This window comes from Macaca nemestrina, chromosome 15 (genome assembly GCF_043159975.1).
Source record: "Macaca nemestrina isolate mMacNem1 chromosome 15, mMacNem.hap1, whole genome shotgun sequence".
Taxonomy (NCBI): domain Eukaryota; kingdom Metazoa; phylum Chordata; class Mammalia; order Primates; family Cercopithecidae; genus Macaca; species Macaca nemestrina.
Genome location: NC_092139.1, coordinates 63,193,846 through 63,205,867, shown reverse-complemented (window position 1 = coordinate 63,205,867; position 12,022 = coordinate 63,193,846).

Sequence of the window (12,022 nt, the reverse complement as noted above, 5' to 3'; positions counted from 1 at the left end):
AGCTTGCAGTGAGCCGAGATCACGCCACTGCACTCCAGCCTGGGAGACACAGCGAGACTCCGTCTCAAAAAAAAAAAAAAAAAAAAAAAATTATACTCATAGAACACTACCGAAAGCAAAGAAAGTATAAGTTAAAATTTAGTAATGATTTACTACAAATACTATTGCTATTACAAACAACATAATACAGATATTATTATTACTACTATAGTTACCTTAAAAATATAAAACAAAATTTGTAAATAATAGCCTAATGTAATCTCTCCTGCTCTGCCCTGGCTGAGCCCTAGCGCTGGCTCTGCCCCTAGTCTCACCATATCTCTGGCCCTGACCCTTCCCTGGCCCTGCCGCTGCCCTGGCCCTTCCCATCTTCAGGCCTTACCAAGGCCCTACCCTGGTCCTGACCCTGCCCTGGCCTGATCCTAACCCTGTCCCTACCCAGAGAATTGGAAGGGCAGAGCCAGGGAAGGGCCGGGGCAAATAAGGGACTGGACACATCCAAATCCAAGAAAACGCCAGGGACATGACAGAGCCAGGGCGAGTCCCTGGCAAGGCCAGGAAAGGGTCAAGACAGGGTCACTGTATGGCTAAGGTACAGGTCAAAACCAGGGCAGTGGCAGGGTCAGGCCTGCATAAGGGCAAGACCAGGGCCAGGGATACGGCAGGGGAGGGCCAGGGCTGTGCCAGGACAGAACAAGAGCAGAGCAGGGCAGGACCAGAGCTAGGCATTAGAGAGAGTAGGGCAAATGCCAAGGAAAGGCCAGGGGAGTGCCAGGGCTGAGTCAGTGCTACAGCCAAGACAAGAGCAAAGGCCAGGGCAGATCTAGGGCACAAGCAAGGCAGGCTAGGGCAGGGCAATAGCAAGAACAGGCAACCGCAGGGCCAGCCCAGGATAGAACAGGGTACAGGCAGGGCAGGGCCAGGGCCACGGCTGGGGCAGGACAAGGACCAGGATCAGTGTCCAGGCCAGGGAAAGGGTATGGCCAGGGCAGAGGTAGGGCCAGAGGCAGGGTCTACGCAGGACCAAGGCAGGTACACTGCAGGGCCGGGGTTCAGACCAGGGCCAGAGCAGGGCCAGGGCAGGGCCAGGGCCAGGAACAGGAAAGGGCAATGTCAAGAACACGGCCATGGCAGGACCAGCACCTTGGTTAGAGCCAGCACAGAGACAGGGTCAGAGGCTGGGCCAGAATAGCATGCCAGGGTAGGGCCAGGGCAAATTAGGGCCAGGACAGGGTCAGTAGGACTGGGCGGGGACAGGGTATGGCCTTAAGTAGCCAAGAGCCAGGTCCAGAGTCCATGCCAGTGCCAGTGCCAGAGCCAGCCCAGGGCAGGGGCAGGGCCCTGGCCAGGTCTAGGACAAGCCAGGGACAGGGCCAAGGTCTTCATCAGGGTAAGCACAAGACCAGGGCAGAGCCAGGGAAGGGGCAGGGCCATGGTAGGGAGGGGAGAAGGACAGGCAAAGGCAGAGCAAGATTAAATCAGGGACAGGATACCTTCAAATCCACTTCAGGGCCAGGGTCAGGGCAGGGCCAGGGCCAGGACAGGGCCAAGACAGGGCCAGGGCCAGGACTGTTAGGATCACTGGCAGGGTCAGGACCATGGCACGACCAGGGTCAGGAGCAGTGGTCAATGCCGGGCCAAGGCGAGAGCAAGGACCAGGTTTGCACTAGGGCCAGTGTGAGGGCCAAGGCGGGGTCAGGGCAGGGCCAAAGGCAGGGCAGAGCCAGGGCAGGGTGGAGCAGGCCCAGGGTAGCACTGGGTAAAGGCAGGGCATGACCAACCAGGGCAGGTCTATGGCTGCGACAGGGCCAGGTCCAGGGCCAGGGCCAAGGCAGGGCCAAGACAGTGACAGCTCCAAGGCAGGGCCGGGGTTAGGACCACGGACATTCCAAGGTCAGTGCCAGGGCAAGGGCAGAGTCAGGGCCAGGGTCATCTAAGAACCAAGGACAAAGCCAGGCCCAGAGCAGGGCCAGAACAGGTACCTGACAGGGCTAGGGTCTGGGACAGGGCCATGGCAGGGCCAGGGCCACAACCAGGTCTGTGCTATGGCCAGGTCCAACACAGTGCCCAGGCAAGGCTAGGCTCAAGGCCAAGGTAGGGCCAGCACAGGGTTACAGCTAGAGTATGGCCAAAGCAGGACCAGGGCAGGCAAGGCAGGGCCAGGAAAGCATAGGGCCAAGGCAGGGCAGGGCCAGGACAGTGCCAAGACCTGAGCAGAGCAAGGGAACAGCCAGGGCAGGCACAGGGCCATGGCCATGGCCTGAGCAGGACAAGGTTCGGGACAGGAGCAAAACAAGGGCAACAACAGTGCAGGTTCTGGCACAGCCAGGGTCCAGGACAGTATCAGGGCAGGGCCAAGGCAGGGTCTGGGCCATGGGAAGACGAGCAACAGGGCGGGGCTTTTCCAGTGACAGGACCAGAGTCAGGGCAAGGGCCAAGGCAGTGCAAGGCCAGGGTAGGGCCAGGCATTTCACGGTCAGGGCCAGGGGAGAAACAGGGCAAGGTCTGAAGCAGGGCAGGGACAGGGCCAGGACAGGTCCAGGGCAGGTTCATGACAGGGCCAGGGGCTGTGTAAGAGCAAGAGGAGGGCCAGAGCAAGGTAAGGGTCAGGACCAAGGCCAGGATAGGGACAGGGCAAGAAATATGGCAGGACCAAGGGCAATGCCAAGGCCAGGGCTGAGTCAGGGCAGGGCAGGGCATGGAATGGCCAGTGCAGGACACGACAAAAGGCGGTCCATAGAAAGAGCAGGGCTGATGCCAGGAAAGGACCAGGCTAGTGCCAAGGCTGAGGTAGTGTCATGGCATGCACAGGGCGGGGCCAGGGCTGGAATCGAGCCAGGGAACAGCCAAGGCAGGGTAGGGCAGGGCAATGCCACAGCCGGGTCAGTACCAGGACAGGGCAGAACAGGGCAATGTGATGGAAGGGGCAGGGCAAGGACAGGCCAAGGGAGAGCCAGGTCACTCCAGGGCCAGGACACCTCCAAGTCCACTTCAGGGCCAGGGCTATGAAGGACAAAGGCCAGGGCCAGGGTCAGGGCCAGGTCTGGGCTAGGGCCAGGTCCAGAGCAGGGCCTAGCGAAGACGAGGGTGACGAACTAGGTAGGGCCAGGGCAGGCTCATGACACATCCAGTGCATGGCAGGGTAGGGTGGTGGCAAGACCAGGGGCAGACCACTGCCAACTCAGGGCCAGGGAAAGGCCATGGCCAGGGCACAGCCAGGAAAGGGTCTGGGCCAGGGCCATGGCAGAGTCGGGCCAAGTCCTTGACAGGACCAGGTTCCAGGCCAGGGCCAGGGCAGAGGCAGGGGCAGGGTCTGGATAAGGGCAAGGCCAGGGATACGGTAGGACCAGGGCTAGGGCCAGGGCCCGGGCTAAGCCAGAACAAGGCCAGGGCCAGGCCATAGTGAGGACAGGGCAAAGGCCAAGGCAGGGTCAGAGCAGGTCCAGGGAGAGGCCAGGGCCAGGCAGGGCCAGGGCACAACCAGGGCAGTGTAAGGCAGGTCAATGGCACCACTGAGCCATGACAGGGCAAAGTCAGTGCCAGGAGAGGGCGCAACAGGCAGGGCCATGGTGGGGCCAGGGCAGGGATGGGCCAAGGCAGGGCCAGAACAAATCTGGGCCAGGACACGTCCAAGGCCAGGTCAAGGCCAGAACAGGAGCAGGACCATGACCACTAGCAGGGCCAGTGCCATGACAGGACCAGGGTCAGGACAAGAGGCAGGGCCAGAGCCAAGGCCGGGCCAGCACAGGTTCAGGGAAAGGCCAGTGCAAAGGCAAAACCAGGATGGGATCGGAGCAGGGCAGGGCCGAGACAGTCCACGTAACAGTAGGGTAGGGCAGGGCCAGGGCAAGGCAGGGCAGTACAGGGCCAGGTCCACGGCAGTGGCAGGGCAAAGCCAGGCCCATTGCCAATGCAACAGCCCACCCTACAAGGCTTCTACCACCTGGCCACTGCCGCAGCCCGGCCATCGCTGTAAGCCTCACCCCCAACCCTGGCTGCAGCCGCCTGACCTCCTAGCGTGGTCACTCTACTACCGTTCCAGCACGCTGCAGTCTCCGTCACTGCCACCCACCCTCAGCGAGGCAAGCCGTGGTGTCACAGGCTCCAGGTGTCTCCTCCTCCTCCTGGCACAGAGCAGCTGGGCGGGCAAAGCCACAAAAGCCTAGAGGAAGATGCGAGGGGTGGTAGCATTAAGAGCCTCAACTTAACACCCTTCCCTGGCCCTGCCACTGCCCTGGCCCTTCCCATCTTCAGGTCTTACCAAGGCCCTACCCTGGTCTTGACCCTGCCCTGGCCTGGTCCTGACCCTGTCCCCCTACCCCAGAGAAGTGGAAGGGCAGAGCCAGGGAAGGGCCGGGGCAAATAAGGGACAGGGCACATCCAAATCCAAGAAAACGCCAGGGCCATGACAGAGCCAGGGCGAGTCCTTGGCAAGGCCACGTTCCAGGCCAGGGCCAGGAAAGGGTCAAGGCAGGGTCACGGTATGGCCAAGGTCCAGGTCAAAGCCAGAGCAGTGGCAGGGGCAGGCCTGCATAAGGGCAGGACCAGGGCCAGGGCCAGGGCTGTGCCAGGACAGAACAAGAGCAGTGCCAGGCAGGACCAGAGCCAGGCATTAGAGAGAGTAGGGCAAATGCCAAGGCAAGGCCAGGGCAGTGCCAGGGCTGAGGCAAGGTCAGGGAAGGTCCAGGGCTGACTCAGTGCTAGAACCAAGACAAGAGCAAAGGCCGGGGCAGATCTAGGGCACAAGCAAGGCAGACTAGGGCAGGGCAATAGCAAGACCAGGCAATAGCAGGGCCAGCCCAGGATAGAACAGGGTACAGGCAGGGCAGGGCCAGGGCCACAGCTGGGGCAGGACAAGGACCAGGATCAGAGTCCAGGCCAGGGCAAGGGTATGGCCAGGGCACAGGTACAGCCAGAGGCAGGGTATAGGTAGGGCCAAGGCAGGTCCATTGCAGGGCCGGGGTTCAGACCAGGGCCGGGGCAGGGCCGGGGCAGGGCCAGGGCCAGGGCCAGGACCAGGAAAGGGCAATGTCAGGAACACGGCCATGGCCAACTTAGCTAGAGCCAGGACAGAGACAGGGTCAGGGGTGTGTGGGGCCAGAATAGCATGCCAGGGTAGGGCCAGGGCAAATTAGGGCCAGGACAGGGTCAGGAGGAGGACTGGGCCAGGGTATGGCCTTAAGTAGCCAAGAGCCAGGTCCAGGGTCCATGCCAGTGCCAGCGCCGGCCCAGGGCAGGGGCAGGGCCATGGCCAGGTCTGGGACAAGGCTGGGGCAGGGTCAAGTTCTCGCTCAGGGTAAGCACAAGACCAGGGCAGAGCCAGGGAAGGGGCAGGGCCATGGTAGGGCCAGGAGAGGGACGCGCGAAGGCAGAGCAAGATTAAACCAGGGACAGGATACCGTCAAATCCACTTCAGGGCCAGGGTCAGGCCAGGGCCAGGGCCAGGGCCAGGGCCAGGACAGGGCCAAGACAGGGCCAGGGCCAGGGCCAGGACTGTTAGGATCATTGGCAGGGCCAGGGCCATGGCACGACCAGGGTCAGGAGCAGTGGTCAATGCCGGGCCAAGGCCAGAGCAAGGACCAGTTTGCACTAGGGCCAGTGTGAGGGCGAAGGGGTCAGGGCGGGGACAAAGGCAGGGCAGAGCCAGGGCAGGGTGGAGCAGGCCCAGGGTAGCACTGGGTAAAGGCAGGGCATGACCAACCAGGGCAGGTCTATGGCTGTGGCAGGGCCAGGGCCAGGGCCAGGGCCAGGGCCAAGGCAGGGCCAAGACAGTGACAGCTTCAGGGCAGGGCCGGGGTTAGGACCACGGACATGTCCAAGGCCAGTGCCAGGGCAAGGGCAGTGGCAGCGGCAGGGCCAGGGTCATCTAAGAACCAAGGACAAAGCCAGGCCCAGAGCAGGGCCAGGACAGGTACCTGGCAGGGCTAGGGTCTGGGACAGGGCCATGGCAGGGCCAGGGCCACAACCAGGTCTGTGCTATGGCCAGGTCCAGCACAGTGCCCAGGCAAGGCTAGGGTGAAGGCCAAAGTAGGGCCAGCGCAGGGTCAAAGCTAGAGTACGGCCAAGGCAGGACCAGGGCAGGCAAGGCAGGGCCAGGATAGCATAGGGCCAAGGCAGGGCAGGGCCAGGACAGTGCCAAGACCTGAGCAGGGCCAGGGAACAGCCAGGGCAGGGACAGGGCCATGGCCATGGCCTGGGCAGGACCAGGTTCGGGACAGGAGCAAAACAAGGGCAACAACAGTGCAGGTTCTTGGCACAGCCAGGGTCCAGGACGGTGTCAGGGCAGGGTCAAGGCAGGGTCTGGGCCATGGGAAGACGAGCAACAGGGCTGGGGCTTTTCCAGTGACAGGACTAGAGTCAGGGCAAGGGCCAGGGCAGTGCAAGGCCAGGGTAGGGTCAGGCATTTCACGGTCACGGCCAGGGGAGAACCAGGGCAAGGTCTGAAGCACGGCAGGGCCAGGGCCAAGACAGGTCCAGGGCAGGTCCATGACAGGGCCAGGGGCTGCGTAAGGGCAAGGGCAGGGCCAGAGCAAGGTAAGGGTCAGGGCCAAGGCCAGGATAGGGACAGGGCAAGAAATATGGCAGGACCAAGGGCAATGCCAAGGCCAGGGCCAGGGCTGTGCCAGGACAGAACAAGAGCAGTGCCAGGCAGGACCAGAGCCAGGCATTAGAGACAGTAGGGCAAATGCCAAGGCAAGGCCAGGGCAGTGCCAGAGCTGAGGCAAGGTCAGGGAAGGTCCAGGGCTGACTCAGTGCTAGAACCAAGACAAGAGCAAAGGCCGGGGCAGATCTAGGGCACAAGCAAGGCAGACTAGGGCAGGGCAATAGCAAGACCAGGCAATAGCAGGGCCAGCCCAGGATAGAACAGGGTACAGGCAGGGCAGGGCCAGGGCCACAGCTGGGGCAGGACAAGGACCAGGATCAGAGTCCAGGCCAGGGCAAGGGTATGGCCAGGGCAGAGGTACAGCCAGAGGCAGGGTATAGGCAGGGCCAAGGCAGGTCCATCGCAGGGCCGGGGTTCAGACCAGGGCCGGGGCAGGGCCGGGGCAGGGCCAGGGCCAGGGCCAGGACCAGGAAAGGGCAATGTCAGGAACACGGCCATGGCCAACTTAGCTAGAGCCAGGACAGAGACAGGGTCAGGGGTGTGTGGGGCCAGAATAGCATGCCAGGGTAGGGCCAGGGCAAATTACGGCCAGGACAGGGTCAGGAGGAGGACTGGGCCAGGGTATGGCCTTAAGTAGCCAAGAGCCAGGTACAGGGTCCATGCCAGTGCCAGCGCCGGCCCAGGGCAGGGGCAGGGCCATGGCCAGGTCTGGGACAAGGCTGGGGCAGGGTCAAGTTCTCGCTCAGGGTAAGCACAAGACCAGGGCAGAGCCAGGGAAGGGGCAGGGCCATGGTAGGGCCAGGAGAGGGACGCGCAAAGGCAGAGCAAGATTAAACCAGGGACAGGATACCTTCAAATCCACTTCAGGGCCAGGGTCAGGCCAGGGCCAGGGCCAGGGCCAGGGCCAGGACAGGGCCAAGACGGGGCCAGGGCCAGGGCCAGGACTGTTAGGATCATTGGCAGGGCCAGGGCCATGGCACGACCAGGGTCAGGAGCAGTGGTCAATGCCGGGCCAAGGCCAGAGCAAGGACCAGGTTTGCACTAGGGCCAGTGTGAGGGCGAAGGGGTCAGGGCGGGGACAAAGGCAGGGCAGAGCCAGGGCAGGGTGGAGCAGGCCCAGGGTAGCACTGGGTAAAAGCAGGGCATGACCAACCAGGGCAGGTCTATGGCTGTGGCAGGGCCAGGACCAGGGCCAGGGCCAGGGCCAAGGCAGGGCCAAGACAGTGACAGCTCCAGGGCAGGGCCGGGGTTAGGACCACGGACATGTCCAAGGCCAGTGCCAGGGCAAGGGCAGTGGCAGCGGCAGGGCCAGGGTCATCTAAGAACCAAGGACAAATCCGGGCCCAGAGCAGGACCAGGACAGGTACCTGGCAGGGCTAGGGTCTGGGACAGGGCCATGGCAGGGCCAGGGCCACAACCAGGTCTGTGCTATGGCCAGGCAAGGCTAGGGTGAAGGCCAAAGTAGGGCCAGCGCAGGGTCAAAGCTAGAGTACGGCCAAGGCAGGACCAGGGCAGGCAAGGCAGGGCCAGGATAGCATAGGGCCAAGGCAGGGCAGGGCCAGGACAGTGCCAAGACCTGAGCAGGGCCAGGGAACAGCCAGGGCAGGGACAGGGCCATGGCCATGGCCTGGGCAGGACCAGGTTCGGGACAGGAGCAAAACAAGGGCAACAACAGTGCAGGTTCTTGGCACAGCCAGGGTCCAGGACAGTGTCAGGGCAGGGTCAAGGCAGGGTCTGGGCCATGGGAAGACGAGCAACAGGGCTGGGGCTTTTCCAGTGACAGGACTAGAGTCAGGGCAAGGGCCAGGGCAGTGCAAGGCCAGGGTAGGGTCAGGCATTTCACGGTCACGGCCAGGGGAGAACCAGGGCAAGGTCTGAAGCACGGCAGGGCCAGGGCCAAGACAGGTCCAGGGCAGGTCCATGACAGGGCCAGGGGCTGCGTAAGGGCAAGGGCAGGGCCAGAGCAAGGTAAGGGTCAGGGCCAAGGCCAGGATAGGGACAGGGCAAGAAATATGGCAGGACCAAGGGCAATGCCAAGGCCAGGGCTGAGTCAGGGCAGGGCAGGGCATGGAATGGCCAGCGCAGGACACGACAAAAGGCGGTCCATAGAAACTGCAGGGCTGATGCCAGGAAAGGACCAGGCTAGTGCCAAGACTGAGGTAGTGTCATCGCATGCACAGGGCGGGGCCAGGGCCGGAATCGAGCCAGGGCACAGCCAAGGCAGGGTAGGGCAGGGCAATGCCACAGCCGGATCAGTACTAGGACAGGGCAGAACAGGGTAGAACAGGGCAAGGTGATGGTATGGGCAGGACAAGGACAGGCCAAGGGAGAGCCAGGTCACTCCAGGGCCAGGACACCTCCAAGTCCACTTCAGGGCCAGGGCTATGAAGGACAAAGGCCAGGGCCAGGGTCAGGGCCAGGTCTGGGCTAGGGCCAGGTCCAGAGCAGGGCCTAGCGAAGACGAGGGTGACGAACTAGGTAGGGCCAGGGCAGGCTCATGACACATCCAGTGCATGGCAGGGTAGGGTGGTGGCAAGACCAGGGGCAGACCACTGCCAACTCAGGGCCAGGGAAAGGCCATGGCCAGGGCACAGCCAGGAAAGGGTCTGGGCCAGGGCCATGGCAGAGTCGGGCCAAGTCCTTGACAGGACCAGGTTCCAGGCCAGGGCCAGGGCAGAGGCAGGGGCAGGGTCTGGATAAGGGCAAGGCCAGGGATACGGTAGGACCAGGGCTAGGGCCAGGGCCCGGGCTAAGCCAGAACAAGGCCAGGGCCAGGCCATAGTGAGGACAGGGCAAAGGCCAAGGCAGGGTCAGAGCAGGTCCAGGGAGAGGCCAGGGCCAGGCAGGGCCAGGGCACAACCAGGGCAGTGTAAGGCAGGTCAATGGCACCACTGAGCCATGACAGGGCAAAGTCAGTGCCAGGAGAGGGCGCAACAGGCAGGGCCACGGTGGGGCCAGGGCAGGGATGGGCCAAGGCAGGGCCAGAACAAATCTGGGCCAGGACACGTCCAAGGCCAGGTCAAGGCCAGAACAGGAGCAGGACCATGACCACTAGCAGGGCCAGTGCCATGACAGGACCAGGGTCAGGACAAGAGGCAGGGCCAGAGCCAAGGCCGGGCCAGCACAGGTTCAGGGAAAGGCCAGTGCAAAGGCAAAACCAGGATGGGATCGGAGCAGGGCAGGGCCGAGACAGTCCACGTAACAGTAGAGTAGGGCAGGGCCAGGGCAAGGCAGGGCAGTACAGGGCCAGGTCCACGGCAGTGGCAGGGCAAAGCCAGGCCCATTGCCAATGCAACAGCCCACCCTACAAGGCTTCTACCACCTGGCCACTGCCGCAGCCCGGCCATCGCTGTAAGCCTCACCCCCAACCCTGGCTGCAGCCGCCTGACCTCCTAGCGTGGTCACTCTCCTACCGTTCCAGCACGCTGCAGTCTCCGTCACTGCCACCCACCCTCAGCGAGGCAAGCCGTGGTGTCACAGGCTCCAGGTGTCTCCTCCTCCTCCTGGCACAGAGCAGCTGGGCGGGCAAAGCCACAAAAGCCTAGAGGAAGATGCGAGGGATGGTAGCATTAAGAGCCTCAACTTAACACCCTTCCCTGGCCCTGCCACTGCCCTGGCCCTTCCCATCTTCAGGTCTTACCAAGGCCCTACCCTGGTCCTGACCCTGCCCTGGCCTGGCCCTGACCCTGTCCCCCAACCCCAGAGAAGTGGAAGGGCAGAGCCAGGGAAGGGCCGGGGCAAATAAGGGACAGGGCACATCCAAATCCAAGAAAACGCCAGGGCCATGACAGAGCCAGGGCGAGTCCTTGGCAAGGCCAGGTTCCAGGCCAGGGCCAGGAAAGGGTCAAGGCAGGGTCACGGTATGGCCAAGGTCCAGGTCAAAGCCAGAGCAGTGGCAGGGGCAGGCCTGCATAAGGGCAGGACCAGGGCCAGGGCCAGGGCTGTGCCAGGACAGAACAAGAGCAGTGCCAGGCAGGACCAGAGCCAGGCATTAGAGAGAGTAGGGCAAATGCCAAGGCAAGGCCAGGGCAGTGCCAGGGCTGAGGCAAGGTCAGGGAAGGTCCAGGGCTGACTCAGTGCTAGAACCAAGACAAGAGCAAAGGCCGGGGCAGATCTAGGGCACAAGCAAGGCAGACTAGGGCAGGGCAATAGCAAGACCAGGCAATAGCAGGGCCAGCCCAGGATAGAACAGGGTACAGGCAGGGCAGGGCCAGGGCCACAGCTGGGGCAGGACAAGGACCAGGATCAGAGTCCAGGCCAGGGCAAGGGTATGGCCAGGGCAGAGGTACAGCCAGAGGCAGGGTATAGGCAGGGCCAAGGCAGGTCCATTGCAGGGCCGGGGTTCAGACCAGGGCCGGGGCAGGGCCAGGGCCAGGGCCAGGACCAGGAAAGGGCAATGTCAGGAACACGGCCATGGCCAACTTAGCTAGAGCCAGGACAGAGACAGGGTCAGGGGTGTGTGGGGCCAGAATAGCATGCCAGGGTAGGGCCAGGGCAAATTACGGCCAGGACAGGGTCAGGAGGAGGACTGGGCCAGGGTATGGCCTTAAGTAGCCAAGAGCCAGGTCCAGGGTCCATGCCAGTGCCAGCGCCGGCCCAGGGCAGGGGCAGGGCCATGGCCAGGTCTGGGACAAGGCTGGGGCAGGGTCAAGTTCTCGCTCAGGGTAAGCACAAGACCAGGGCAGAGCCAGGGAAGGGGCAGGGCCATGGTAGGGCCAGGAGAGGGACGCGCGAAGGCAGAGCAAGATTAAACCAGGGACAGGATACCTTGAAATCCACTTCAGGGCCAGGGTCGGGTCAGGCCAGGGCCAGGGCCAGGGCCAGGACAGGGCCAAGACAGGGCCAGGTCCAGGGCCAGGACTGTTAGGATCATTGGCAGGGCCAGGGCCATGGCACGACCAGGGTCAGGAGCAGTGGTCAATGCCGGGCCAAGGCCAGAGCAAGGACCAGGTTTGCACTAGGGCCAGTGTGAGGGCGAAGGGGTCAGGGCGGGGACAAAGGCAGGGCAGAGCCAGGGCAGGGTGGAGCAGGCCCAGGGTAGCACTGGGTAAAGGCAGGGCATGACCAACCAGGGCAGGTCTATGGCTGTGGCAGGGCCAGGGCCAGGGCCAGGGCCAGGGCCAAGGCAGGGCCAAGACAGTGACAGCTCCAGGGCAGGGCCGGGGTTAGGACCACGGACATGTCCAAGGCCAGTGCCAGGGCAAGGGCAGTGGCAGCGGCAGGGCCAGGGTCATCTAAGAACCAAGGACAAAGCCAGGCCCAGAGCAGGGCCAGGACAGGTACCTGGCAGGGCTAGGGTCTGGGACAGGGCCATGGCAGGGCCAGGGCCACAACCAGGTCTGTGCTATGGCCAGGTCCAGCACAGTGCCCAGGCAAGGCTAGGGTGAAGGCCAAAGTAGGGCCAGCGCAGGGTCAAAG